Raw genomic sequence first — 15,275 nt, 5'->3', positions numbered from 1 at the left:
AAAAAAAAAAAAAAAAATTCAAGGAAACCGACTGCCTTGAAAAATTTAATATTAGTCTTAATTTATGATTACATTATATCTAATTGTCGAGTTTACTCAATGTTTAGTTGATTTAGTTAAAAATGAAAGTGAAAATACCTTGTTCTGTCTGAGTGTTGGCAGCTTCAGTAAACCAAGTTAGTCTGACTTAATTTGATCATGACAAAGAGGATTTTACCAGTGATGAAGTTAGGAGATTTGCGAGTTCTGTTTTTTTTAACATGTTGGCGAAAATACAAAAATGCCAGCCAGAATAGCAGAATACAGATATATACCACAGTAAACTTTGTTTGATTTAATTAAGTATGTCCAACAACTTCACAAATTGAAGTAAATATAACTAAATTTTAAGTAAACTCAACATAAATCAGTTTCAACTTAAAAATTACAAGTTTAAGTAAATCAATATCAATCAATAGCAACTCCAGTAAACCAAGTATACTGTGCTGTATATTTGCTGTCTGCTGGTTGAAAACTAGTCAGTCATATTTGTATTTTCTTAAATGAGTGAACAATACAGAACTCGCAAATCCCCTAACTTCATCAAATCCTCTTTGTGATGATCAAATTAAGTCAGACTTAGTTTACTGAAGTTGCTAACACTTAGACGGAACAAGGTCATTTCATTTGTCATTTTTAAGTTGCAACATCATCACAAAATTGAGTAAATACAGCTAAATTTTGAGTAAACTTATCAATTAGATGTAAGTAAACATATATTAAGATTATTAGTTATATTATTTTCCCTTTTCAAGGCAATCTGTTTCCAAGATTTTAAACAAGACCAACCAGTCAGATTTTACAGTGTAGCTGAGCTGCATCTTCAAAACCGGTCTTGTAAAAATCTGTAAGCAGCACTTTCAGCTCTTTTAATGTGCGGCAACCAACTTCACTGTCCATATTTTCTCCCTCAACATGAACCCAAACAGCAGTTGCACAGCCGGGAAGGTGGAACACGAATGTGTAATATCTTAATGTGCAATAAAAGAGATGCAACCTCTGAAAGAAATGCACGCACACACTTCTCTATGCCATCCATGTGTTTGCCTCTCCTCCTCTTAGGAAGCGGTAAAGTTTTCTCCGTCAGCCTCTTAAGTGTCTGGCCTTCAGCTATATTACCCTCTTTCCCTCGTCCCTCCACCTATCCATCCATCACATCTTAATGTGTTTGATAAAACATCAGGCACAGAGGGAAGGGCACAAGGCGGATGATGTGCTTTTTTGGCCAAAACAGGCATCAGCTAAAGGACGAGGATAAAGGGCTGAGTCTGCTCTGTCTGTCTATCCGAGTCTGTCCGTCCACTCGCTGCATTAAGAAGCCGTCCAGCTTTCTTTTCAAAGCCAGCCACTCTCGTCGGACCGCTGCATCTCAGGGCTTTTGTCCCCCCTCAATCTCCCCATCCCACCACCGCAACCACCCACCCCCGCCTCTCAGCCCGCTGCTGAGTGTCTGTAATGGCCCAGACGAGGAAGGGGAGAAAAAAAAAAACTAAGGAAGTGAGAGAAATGGAGGAATGGAGGGAGGAAAAAAAGGAGAGCGAGCGGGAGGAACTGGAGGGTGAAGGAGGGAAGGGACAAAAGGAGGAGAGAGGAAAGTGAAGGAGAGAGTGGTGGCGGAGGAGAGAGAGGAGACACAGGAGCGAGATGCGCGGGGGGAAAGGAGGCCGAGTCTTTAGGAGGAAGCCAGGCGGCACTAAGCGTCTCTGTCGCTGCGCAGTCAGGCCTGCCTTCCCCCTGGCCACGAAAACCTCCCCTCCTCCTCCTCCTCCTCCCCTCCCAACAACACCGCATCCCATCCTGACCATGCTGCACTCCTCTCCTCCCCTGTCCACTTCATCCTCACACACTCGCACTTTGGTTTGAATTTGCTACACTTGTAAGGACTCTCCATTGGATTACGTTAACACTATTGAACCCGAGGCTGTCTTTTCCTCTTTTTATTTACAGGCTTGTGACATCGTCAATACATGCGTGAGTCCGCCAAGTGCTGTTGGAATGAGGACGAGCTGGGTTACTCAGGAATGCCATCATTTGGCATGTGAGTGGTAATATGCAGGTTCCTCAGTACTTTGTTATGAGAAAAGTAAAACTACGACATAAAAAAAATGCATCCAAGGGGTTAAACGGTAAAGTGCATTGTAATATTTGAATTTTTAAGTCTTTCTTTCTCAATTCTGTCTTAATTTTTCATAAAATCTTCAGTGTTGCTTTGCAGCACAAAACAGAAAGATGTTGCTGTTCAGTGTAAATAGAATTAAATTGAAAGTTTCCGATGATTGGATAAATCTTTTCATCCTCTTCAGCGATTCCAGACAGACAAAAGAATGATCAGAGTGAGGAAGGAGTGCAAAAAGTTGCAGCATCCTCTAAAGGGGCTCAAGAAAGTATACAACATTAGTGTGAGGCTAGTAATCATCTCCACTGTGGAATAATTTGTTTACAATAATGACAAGAAGGTAAAAAATACATTAATTTGACAATGACATATTGATGTCTGAGAGAAACAAAATCATTATTTGGCTGTCACCAACTTCAGTCTTCCTGTTTGGTCCTCATAAAGATTGGAACACAAAGAGCGCGTACACACACACACACACACACACACACACACACACACACACACACACACACACACACACACACACACACACACACACACACACAACACACACACACACAGCCAGCCAGTGGCCTCAGGACTAATTGCTAGATTGGAGCAGATTTTCTAGTTCAGTTCAGGGCTGTAATTGTGAGGAGAGCAGGGAGGAATGACAGGGCTTCAAGCTGAGAGGACAAATCACCAGGGGCCACCGATTAGACTGCACCGATGTTCACAAGTCCATGCGTGTATGTGTGTGTGTTTGTGTGTGTGTGCGTTTGTGTGTACTGGGGGTGAGGGGTTAAGCCAACCATCTCTCAATTCCAGGTTTCCGTGGCACTGACCCCAAACTGCCACACACACACACACTATGTTGACCCCGACAGACCCCGCAGTGCCACTGAGAGCAGTATCAGGAAGTTATTGTGTTGTGAGAAAACTACCTCTCCATTGTAAACATTTATTCTTCTGAAAGATAATGGGAAATTTGAAAAATCCATAAATATTACACCACGCTTAAGATAATCATTTACTGCAAACTGTGGGAGTATTGGGAGAAATATAGAAAAAACTTTAAAATTGTACCAGACTTAAAGGTTTTATATATTTAACACTTCCAAAGTAAAACAAAACTGCAGTGTGCAGGTGAGGATGGGCCACAGTGTAGAGGTCTGAGTATAAGAGCAGGGGTCACCAGTTTGAGCAGCTGTGAAAAGTCTGAGCGAGGAAATGAAATAGTTGCATCCCAAAACCACACTGCATGCTAATTCTCTGCTTGTGGATGCATCAAAGCGTAAAGGCCTTCACGCATGGGTACAAAAGAGCCGAGTGATGTACTATATTCTGTAGTTCTGTAGGCACAAATAAGACACAGATAATTCAAAAGCAAAACAGCTTTTAACCACACAAACCTGTGAGCATTAAATCTTTAAGCTTCCTTGTTTTCTTTTTATGTATCCGCATGCTGACTACAAAACAACAATTATTAAAAAGATTCGGTGCACGGGTGGAGTGGGACAATGACAAAGTTTTTTTTTTCTTTTCTAATCTTTGAGTTGAAGTGAGTGAAGTTTATGATATTGCGCCACCACTCCGATGGTGATGGCATGAACAGCATGCAGGTATCTTCATTAAAGTAATTAGTAATGAAACACCCATGATGCATGAATAATACACCAATAATAGCCTTAATTTACACATGATTCAGGATAATTAAGTTAGAGAAAAAAAAAAACCAGAAATGCATGGCAAACAGCATATTGTCAATATTTTAGAGACATGCCCAAAGTTTCACAAATCATGTCTGCAGGGGAGCTCATGTCTAATAACAATAAATATAAGATTAACAAGTGTAATATATAGTCATTCTGTAAAGTCGTAGTTTGATTGACAATCAATGACAAAGATGTCCTGTACTGCAAAACACTACTAGAATGGGAACATGGTTAATGACTGATCGCTTTCACATATTATTGCTACAATAAGCCTTTGAACTCTTCTTTGTGTCAATGTTTTTATAAATTGTCCCAGTGTCTTGTGTGGGTGGATAATGCATCTCAAGATAAAAAGTGTTTAAAACTGCTAATTTAACATTATGCCACTCTAACATGACGGCACAATGAAGTATCTGAGAGCAGAAGCTCATTCTGTCAGAGGGAGAAAAAAAAAAAAAAGATCACTATCGACTCCATCCCAGCTCTTCCTCTCTGCCTCTGTCTGCAGGAGCCTCATCAGACACAGCGGGACAGGAAGGAGAGACCACAGAGAAGGCAACACTCACACTCACACGCACATGCACACACACACACACACACACACACACACACACACACACACACACACACACACACACACACACACACACACACACTAACACACACACCTCGCACTGTGAACAGCACCACTGACGTTTTGCGACCAAGATAAATCTGCATGAAACCAGCATCACAGCCAGGAAAGCTTCCATGGATACTCTTTGAGACACTTATTCCTCACTCTGTCAACATCTGCACCCACACCTGGACTTCATAACTTTTTTTTCAAAAAGAGTTGGAAAAAGGGAAGAATAAAGAGAAAGAAAAAAAAACAAACAAACAGACAGCCAATCAAACTATTCTGTCAGTTAAACATTCAGCCAATCTTTCAGTCAGCTTACCTTGCAGTGATGTCATGCTTGTCGTTATGACAAGGCCTACGGTCCTGTTGTCTGATTGGACATCGGCTGCTGTCCAAACCAGCATTACATCCATGACAGGAAACGGGGGGAAAAAAAAAAGACTCCCAACTCTTAATGCTCTTAAGATGAAATGCTGAATTCCTGTTTGTCTGCTTGTATTTTGGGCGTCTTGCTACCTGTCTCACTTCCTGCTGGTTCTTAACTGGTTTTAGACATTTTTTTTCAGCTTCAAAATAGTTGTTTCCAACACTCATGCACCTTTTCTAAAAAAAGTTTATATATTTCTGTCTATTTTAACCCCTGTTGGCCAAATCTGCCTATAAATTTTTCTCCTACCTGGCCTCCTCCTCCTCCACGTGACACTTTTCCCTCACCTCATCCCTCGTCTTTTACCCGCCTAGCATTCCTCTCCAAGCTATGGCACCCTAATCATGGCCTCTCCTCACCTTGCTCCCACCTTAGCCTGGTTTCTTGGGCCTACCCCACCCTCCCACCTTCACACTTTGCACCCTCCCAGCCTCCCGTAGCCCGTCATCCCCCTAAACCCCCAGCCTCGGAGCTGCTACCCCCGGCCTCGGCTCTCCCTGTCCCTGCTTCTCCTCCAGCCTGCCTTCCCCTCTACTCTGCCTCCCTCAGCCCCAGCCTTCTGCTCAGCGTTCAAGGGGAGAGCCAGCTAGGAATGCTGTGGCTCTAGACGTTTTGTCCAAGCCCTAGGTCTCTTTCACTGAGGCAAGATTAGTTCATACAAAAACTCAACAATACACCACTGAAAGCCATTGTTGATATTCAACATTTTTCACATAGCGGAGCAGAATAGACAATGCGGCAGCCGGGAAAGCCCGAAGCGGACTAGCAGGGTTGATGGCTGATGGTATCTCAGCTGAGCGAGGGCCTTAATCCCTTTTATACACGCACACACACATATACACACACACACACATACACACACACACACACACACACACACACAAGTACACACACTCTCAACAGTCTGGAGACAGCAAAATCAATACTGCTCTCTCTTTCTGTATGTCTGTGTGTGCATCAGTGGGTGGGTGAGCGTGATAGCAAAAAAAGAAGAGAATAGTTCTGTTTGTACCTCTTGTGTGTGTGTGTGTGTGTGTGTGTGTGTGTGGACTGTCTTTATACATAGGTATTCTTAGATTTTTGTATATTCATATTGTATATATATATATATATATATATATAAAAAAGCAACATCATGACAGCCTCATTAAAAAAAAATAAGCTGCAAAACTTTGAAATTTTAAATTTTGCTCTCTATGAAATGCTTAACAAAACATGCAACAGTCTTCAGGATTAACAATCAAATGCAGATTATTGTTTATTGATTAAGTGACTGTCTAAATTAAAGGGTGTCTGATACTTCACGATAAATGCAGCTGACATACAATAATACTATTTATCATTGTATCAAACATTTATTTATTTGGTTTATATGTGCTTTGCATTCTTTTCACATTTTATTATTTGGAGCCCCCAAGTCCTGAGAGAATATATTTTTACATTTATAATTTTGTCCTTACAACATGGATTGTGATAATAAATTAAATTAAATTAATGCAAATCTCTCGATGCCAATCTAAATTTTGGTTTTATATTAAAGTTTCTTCAAGAAAGACTTGTAGGTGTACTAAAGCAAATATTGTAGCCACAAACGTCACATCTAACTCAAAAATGCTGGACAGTTTTTACAGAAATAAACAAAAACTTCCTCAATGACACATAAAAACAATCTAAAATCCACATTTGACCAACGTGGAATATTCAAATATCCTGGACCCTTTTATTTCGGATTCATAAGTAAAAGTTCCCCCAAAACTGTGAAAAAAAATACCCCAGGTACAAGTCATGCATTCAAAATCTTAAATAAATGAACAGAAATATCAGCAAAATGTACTGAATGTATAGAAAGTAACACTATTACTGATTCATAAACAGTTACAATTCGGGATGCACAATAATAACGGCATGTCATCTGTATTGGCAGATATTGGCTTTAAAAGGAAATATTGGTATTGGTCAACATGCTAAGTAAGTATTTTTCTTGTTTTGCACAATGAATTAATATTTCATAAATGAAAAAAAGCATTGTATGTTATGTCTATCTGCTAGTGCGCCATCATGATAAGAATGTGCATAATATGATGTTAATTCCTCTGCAGACGAGACTTACTAAAATTAGGTCGAGAAAAAAGTGGATGATGATGTCGATTATGGGTATTGGTTATTGGTTATCGGTTATCGGTTATCGGTTATCAGCCAAATGAGTCGTTATATCTCAGCTCATCAGATACTGGCAAAAAATCCAACATCATTACAAGCAAGCATTTTAGTGTTGTAGCTGGTAAATCTGCAAAGTAAATAGAAACCATTACTAATGTAGAGTAAAAAGTGCATTTTCCTCTTAAATGAGGAATAAATTATTGATAAACAGGAACACTCAAGAATAAATACCTCAAAATTGTACTTAAGCATTGAATAAATGTACTTAGTTACTTTTCACCACTATATTAAGCTTCCAGAGTTTGTGTCAAAATGTCTTACTGAACTGGGTCACCTGTCAAACAAATCACAAAACAACCCGGATTGATGGACAAAAAAGCTCTCCTTAAAAGCAGTTAAAATCAGACACATCTCTACTATTACTAACCTGAAGCTTTTTTTTTTTGAGATGCTCTAATCTTCCAAATGTGAGCACTGAATCAGCTCTGGAGGATTTACCTTGACACACTGGAATGTGCTGCAGAATGTAAATTGCATTCCTGGAAGATTAATAGCCGAAGAAGCAATAAAATGAGAAGCAAATTGATGGGAGAAAAAAAAAATCAATTTCTAAATAAACTACTTCTCAAGTTTCAGTCACGAGGAGAGAGCAGGATTGTGACTTTGGACCTGGAATCAGTCTGCGGCAGCCTTTATGATTACAGCTGGTTAATGTAATGAACGCCCTGTCATGTAAAACTCATAAATCATGTCATGCCGGCGGAAGCATTTCATAAAACATGATTAAAAGTGTCGTGTAACATTGGGAGCGACGTTGTCTGAGTGAGACATGTTAATTGTGCACTAATGATATGTAATGAATGTCATCAGCCCCGAGGCTTCGGCTAACGAGCTAAATGAACTGGCACTAATGGGCCTGTTAGCTTATCTTAGCGCTAACATTAGCTAGCATAATAAAGGGTTGTCCCCTCTGCTGACAGCCGCCGACAGCTGTGAGTGGCACTGAGAGTTTCCAAGGGTGTCATATTACAATTAGATACTTATTTTAAAATGCTTTTTGACAACAAAAACAAGAAAACAAAGGCTGTGAGGGCTTTTTGACACAAAGACAAAACAGCTAATCACGAGGACACAAAAACAGAATTATTTTCATGTGTTTTCCCTTTGATTTGATCAAAATCCTCCTACTGCCCTCCACCTGGACTCCAGATCCAGATCCAGCTGCCAGGCTTTCACAGGACCCCCAAGTCTGCTAGGTAGCAGAGGAAAAGAAGTAGAAGAGGAGGACGAGGAGGGAGGGAAGAGGGGCCTTCTTTCTCTCTCTCTCTCTCTCTTTTTTCTTTCCAATTGACCAATTGACAGCTGATTGATGGCTATCTCCTCAGCCCGACAAAGAGCAGCATTAGCATGACTAAAGCAATGTACAGTAGAGTGGGGCAAACAGTAAATTACATGTTACCCCTCGACTCCCCTCTCTCTCTCCCTCACTCTCTCTCTCTCTCTCCTCCACTCACTCACTGAGCCGAACGCCACGGCAGGCAAACAAAACAAAACAAAGTATGCTTTTTGTCCCTCCAGTGAGCCCTTAAACAGTGCAGCTTGACAGCTTCTTTAGAAGGAGACACACAAAAGGCCTGACAGAGAGAGGAGAGAGAGAGAGAGAAACACACACAGACACACACACACACACACCTACATACACACACACACACATTCAGAGTACCATTTGAATAAGACACTGACCTTGGGGAGGGTAGCCGTGGTTTGATTTGGGATGGTTGTGTGTGTCTTCTGGAGAGGCGACAGGGATCAGGGAGGAATGGGAGACACACGGGGGCTTCACACTGTAAATAGAAGGAATATTGTGGTTTTCAGACCAAGGGCACCTCACATGTTCTTAATTTAATTACGGCAACAAATCCTCAAAACTTAACAAAACTGGAAATTTGCCATTTCCTTCCATATCGGACACTTTCCGTTATCTATATTTAAAGATAGAATTTTCCTAAAAAACACAACACAACACAAAAAACAAAGAATAAACTTAAACAAACGCATTTCCTCTCAATCCCACTAGAAGTGTGTCATGGAGTATTTATCTGCAGAGACTCTGCCCTCTGACTGGATTTTCTACTTTTAGTCTTATTTTGCTGAAGTTGGGCAACAGGTTCTCATCTGAAGTCGTCACATATTGCAGCTTTGCTGTGGACTTCTGCATCTAAATATGAAGTTTTAGGTATCCCTCCGTGTCTGCTCTTTACGTTGTGGGATGCTGCTACCGAGATGGCAACCAATGCACATAGTGGGATTACACTGCACATGATTTTGTTCAGGCAACGACAGCACATGGCAACCAACGCTGAGACATCAACAAATGCACATGTTGGCACAGATGGTTCCGATTAGGTGACAAAGCCACGGATGGTTAGGTATAGGGGAAAGGGGAACATGGTAACACCACATTCAGACAGGAAGTGAACACCAGACTCCTGCATCAAAATCTGGGATTGTCTGACCTATCCGCCACCCCTCTCACCCACCACATAGAGCCCTTCACACTCTATCAAATTCGTCGTTATCGGCAGCGTTTCAACCTGACCAGTTCTGTCCAGCCACGTTCACATGACATTGTCACCAGCGGCGTTCCATGCACACACGAAAGGTGCTTTTTGGCATCATGTTCTCATGCCAAAAGCACTGACAAAGCAGCGCTATTTTATGAGTTTGGAATGACAACAGGCTGAGATGGGAAGTTCCTGAGAACAGCAAGTAGGTACAGGCCTGGCACCACAAGGGGTCTTAATGGGCTCAGTTGGGGGACAAAGCCACTGCCTTGTGAGCAAACATGTCACAGGGCATTTAAATATGTGAGGAAAATCAAACACCACCCAGTTTACCATGTGCACGAGCCATTTTTCTGTCAGAACATGACGCATGAATTACAGCACTCCCAATATCTTTCATTTCAAGCTATCCACATAAAGAACACCTCAGGAAAACACCGATCACAGCAGCATGACTTCTGTCACTGTACAACCACAGACAGAACACGAGCTGTTGAAGCAAGAACAAACTTTCCTTTGTACATTTACAACTACAAATTGTGTCTCATATATGCTGCTGTCACATAAGACACTTAAAAGCGCGTAATTCAAAGCCTGTGGGCTGTTTTCGGTCTAACTACTCAGGTCAGTGATCATCATCTCAATTGACTTACATAGTCAGGGGACAGGTCTGCAGTCCCCTGACCTTTCTCTGCAGTTTGAATGCCCTAACCATTCATTCCATCTTTTGGCCAAATTCTGCCAGTTTAACACATAGGAGAATCCCCTTTCCACAACAATTTTAGGTTTTGTATTTTGTATGTGGGGCTGCGCTGTCCATGGTTCTGAAACAGATCGGGAGGAGATAGACAGACAGACAGCAGAGTGTGTCAGTTTATGGTTGTAAATACAATTTAAAAATAGTAACCAGCAATTCCTGCATAGTATACTTCCAAGATTTACAGTGTCGGTGTGCTCCAAAGTGTGCAACAAAGTGCTTGTCAGATTATCTGAAACCTGCAAAACTATCAGTGCTTTTGAAGAAAGCTTACTCGAGACTGTGCACAGTTATCCACATTTCCAGCAACACACCAGCAACGACCAATGAGATATGTTCAAACTCACATTATTACACTGAAACATGAACCATGTAATTCTACAGCCAATCTGTTAAAATGTTCTACTGGTTGTACAGTGTATTCACCCTACCTAGATATTGTTACTATTTATCAGCAGCGGTGGAATGTAACTAAGCACATATATACAAGTACTCTACTTAAGTATAAATTCGAGGTACTTGTACTTGAGTATTTTCTTGTGATGCTACTTCATACTTTTACTCCACTGCATTTTATAGGGAAACATTGTCCTTTTTCAACGTCAGTTATTTCATTTAGAGTGCATAAAAAACATAAAAACAGTTTATAAAAAATAATGTTTTATTATAAATTAAATTACCAAACAGCTGCAAGGATTAGTTGATTAATTCATCGCTTGATTTTCAGAAAATTATTTGCCAACTATAGCGATAAAAACGTAAGCATTTTTCTTTCTTTTTTAAAAAATAATTTCGAGTTTCAGGAGTGTTTTTTTTAAATCCTTTTTTAGTTTTTTTTCTTCTTTTTTTATAACTATATTTGAGGTAAGGTTTTTTAAAAAAAAAAAAAAAAATTTAAATAATTTTGAGGTTTTTTTGGATTTTTTTTTTTTTTTTTTTTAAATTTGTGATTTTTTTAGGTGTGTGTATTTTTTTTTTTTTTTTTTAGATTTGTCTGCATTGGGTTCTTTGACTTTTAATACTTTTAGTACACTTTCATGACAATACCTACTTACTTTTATGTAAGTGCCATTTACAATGCAGGACTTTTTCTTGTAACAGGAGTATTTTTTTTATAGAGTGGTATTAGTAATTTTACTTAAGTAATCTTAATGCGTCTTGCTCCTTCTCAGAACAAAAACTGAGTAAGAATGATGAATATCTTTGAATTCAGATGTTCCTTTAAACTGTTTGAGAGGTGAACACATTAACAATGATACACAGGGCATCCCTGGATGGATGGATGGATGGATGGATGGATGGATGGATGGATGGACAGAGGGGTGACCACATACTGGCCTCGTCTCTCCTCTCTCTCTGTCTTTTCCTGTCTCTCCCCCTCAGGCCAATCTGCTCTGTAATTGTTCATTCATGGTGTGAATCTTTAAATAGGAGGCCCTAGCCTGGCGCCAAGATAATGACTCGCTCTGTGTTGTTAGCTAGCGAGGCTAAATTAATGCTCAGTGCAGAGTTACCATGGAAATAGGCCACAATGAGAGTGATTAGTCTTGTGTCTTTTACACACAGAGACGCTTTGCAGTTCAGCAAGAAAAAACAGTATCCCACCTTTTCCCTTCCTCTCATCCTCTGTATCTACAGAATATTGTACTTTCAGAGTTGGCCACTTTGATAGCATGGCATGAGTATAGGTTACCTTTTAGGAATTAATGACAATTCATATCAGCGCACAACTGCTGTATGTTTTTTTTTTTTTATCTATTCATCATCTTATTAGTCAGAGAAGCCTGAGAAAGACACAGCAGATCTGAACAGTGTAACAGATTGCCAGAAAATTACAGCTAAATACTAACAGCAATGTATTTTTTTGTCTCCAAAATACAGGAAACACTATAAATCAATGCTTTTTGGGGTTTATATTCCTATAAAATATTGCCAACTTTGCACAGTAATGCACTTTAAAAAAAAATACAGTAAATCAATGTAAATATTAATGCTTTTTTAAGTCAATATCACATTGTGAACGTCCAATACAGTAATAAATGTAATGGTAATATAATATTGAGGTAATTTGCAGCATTGACATTGTAAAGTAATGGCAGGATGCTGGCAACTACATGTCATTCAGCAAAATTGTACAGTGTAACACACTGCTGTAAAAAATAAGGCCAAAATCTAACAGTAACATACAGTTTTTTTAGAATATAAATCACTGTAAATCTTGATGCTTTTTCGAGCCAATATTACACTTTAAACCCCAAATTCTGCTGCAGAATACTGTAATAGATTTAAAGGTTATGTACTGTTGAAGTATTTCACCATAGTGACACTGTAAAATAACAATAGGATGCAGGCAACTGCAGCTGCCAGTAGTTTACTGTAATTTACAGGAAAATTTATTACAGTAAAGATATGTGTGGCTTTTTTTTAAGATATCAGTATCATCTTCAGTTTTGTTTTATTTGCAGGGCCAAATAAATTAATATTTGCATTTTTCTTGCCATGACTTTCTGTAACACTGTAACTTTTTCAATTACCAAGTCTGATCCTTTGATGAGGATCTTTTTTCTTTTAATGAAGCAAGGACATCTGTAGCTGAGATTTGCAGCACCTAACTGTGGTATTTATTTAGATATTTTCATTTTGTAACTATTTATTAACTGGCTTATTGAGCCATGTATGTTAATCTTTTGTTTTTTAAGCGTTTCTTTGCACTTGCTCTATTGGCTTCATGAACGATTGTCTATTGCTTTATTTTCTCTGACTCATGTTTGTTCCTTTCCTTCACCGTCTCTGTTGCTCAACATACAACTCTTCCTCTGTGCAGGTGTGTTTGTGTGTGTGTGTGTGTGCTTGCTCATCCACATGTGAGCAGCCCAGGGGCGAGTGTGAGTAGCATGCCACTGATACACAACAGGAGAGTATTCTGCCCACTTCCTATCTGCCCCTCGCCCAAACAAGGCAAAAGGCAGGAGCTAGAGAGGAGATGAGATTATCTGTCTCAGTGTGAGGCTGCCAGTCAATGTGAACATCAGGAGTAGAGAAACTGAAATAGCCATCATTACCTGGTCTGCTGCTGGCACCCACTGAGAGGTCTCTCTCTCTCCCTGTGTGTGTGTGTGTGTGTGTGTGTGTGTGTGCCAGTCAAACCAGTGGTCTCCAGAAGACCAGTGATCATAATATTCTCACCAGAGGAGAATGAATGCTAATCAGCGATGAAGTGATATGATGATTCAGTGCATGAACAAGGAGGTGCTGTTTTTAAATAGTTTCATTTCAAAGTGAATCCCAGTTACATGGTGTGTAAAGGTTTTCATCTCCCCATTGAGATTATCCATTAATGTATTGATGTGATTGGTGTTTTATTAGAACACTTTGCAATTATGCAGCGGCGGAGGATGTATTTCAACTCCTTACTTAAGAAAAAGTATCAATAAATTCAAGGTAAAAATACTTTAAGTAAAAGTCTTGCATTCTTACATCAGTAAAATTATGTTTGTATTGTCAGCAAAATTTACTTTAAGTATCAAAAGCAAAATTACTCAATCTGCAGTCTACTATTTTTATGTTTTTGGGTTGTTTCTGCTGCATTTCTGTGTAATAAAATTGTATTATATACTGTTAAGTACTTTAATCAAAAGTCAATCAAAATCATCATATTTGTAGTGTTGATGTACCATAAGATCCACAAAATGGCATCTGAAAACCCTGTTTTCAGCTTTGTGATCATCTTCCAGTTGATCCAGTGGGGTTACTTAAAGAGTTTATTTATCTTAAGGAGTGTTTTTTACAGCCAGCAAAGGAACAATTTGTCCTTCAGTTTATCATAAACATTCAACATAATCACATCTGGGGATACATGTTTTATTCCTGGACTGGAGGGAGATGACTAACTGTAATCTGAGAAGCACCTAAAACTGACAGACAAATGTAGAGGAGTAAAAATTTCAATAATTATCTTTGACACATAGTGTAAGTATAAAGCTGCATGAAATGGGAAGACATAAGTGAACTACAAGTTCCTTGAATTTGCACTTTGAGTAAATGTACTTATCTGCCGTTGAAGTTAAATTCTGTGACAACGTTTGTATTTATTTACACCAACATCACAAAGAGATCTTCGGGGTAGACTATAGGGGTACAAAGAGCAGGAATATGACAGACCAGGATTCACATCCTGAATATGAGTGGTTAGATTTAGGAAAACAAAGCACTTGGGTTAAAGTCAGTGAAGGATCATTACATTTCAAACTTAACCAAACAAAAGCTGAATCATGCTTCAGCAGTTAAGAGGGAAATAAATGTAATCCATGCAGTATTATGCTCCTGTCAGTATTTGTCACTGGAAAAGAGTAGTATATAGATGTCATTTCTAGGAGGACATATTACCTTATATTGAAAGTACAAACATTGAACTTTATTCTTCACTAACTTGTATTGTGTCAATACTTCAAAAAGTTTTTGTTCTTTTTTTAAATACGTAAGCTTGCCAGTCAGTCAGTTTACTATCGTTCCCCCAAATATATTCTACTATAGGTAATAATTAACCTTCACAATGAAAAAGTGCACTTCTGCAAAGCCTTTTATGATTTTAGTTCTCATATAAGACAAGATATGACAGAGTTTCTTTCGTAAAAAGAGGCAGACACTGATTGGTTAGTCTTTAACAGTGCAAATAAATTAACATTCCCACAATACTTTGTCCTCCTTAGAGTCTAAATAGGATAGGCTACGAGGCAAATACACCAGTGGTGAAATTTGTTTATCTCAGCTTAATCTATTCAGATTGTGAAATGCATGAGAAAAATATTAAAATTTTCAAATACTCTCAAATATTTGCTTGTGACCTTTTGCAATTACATCCTCTTAGGGTCTTGGTGTACATATTTTCTTAAC

The 15,275-nt window shown here is 39.1% G+C and overlaps 1 long non-coding RNA gene across 1 annotated transcript in view; it reads right to left on the bottom strand.

Moving 5' to 3' along the window:
* The window catches only part of LOC121941134, a 46,923-nt gene extending 42,046 nt beyond the window's left edge, over positions 1-4,877 (bottom strand). Inside the window, exon 1 of the long non-coding RNA XR_006105726.1 lies at positions 4,794-4,877. This is a non-coding gene — a long non-coding RNA (uncharacterized LOC121941134). The remainder of the gene's footprint in view (positions 1-4,793) is intronic.
* Positions 4,878-15,275: the final 10,398 nt, after the last annotated feature.

This window comes from Plectropomus leopardus, chromosome 3 (genome assembly GCF_008729295.1).
Source record: "Plectropomus leopardus isolate mb chromosome 3, YSFRI_Pleo_2.0, whole genome shotgun sequence".
Classification (NCBI taxonomy): domain Eukaryota; kingdom Metazoa; phylum Chordata; class Actinopteri; order Perciformes; family Serranidae; genus Plectropomus; species Plectropomus leopardus.
Note: the sequence above shows the minus strand (reverse complement) of the source record. Positions and strands in the feature narration are given on the sequence as shown.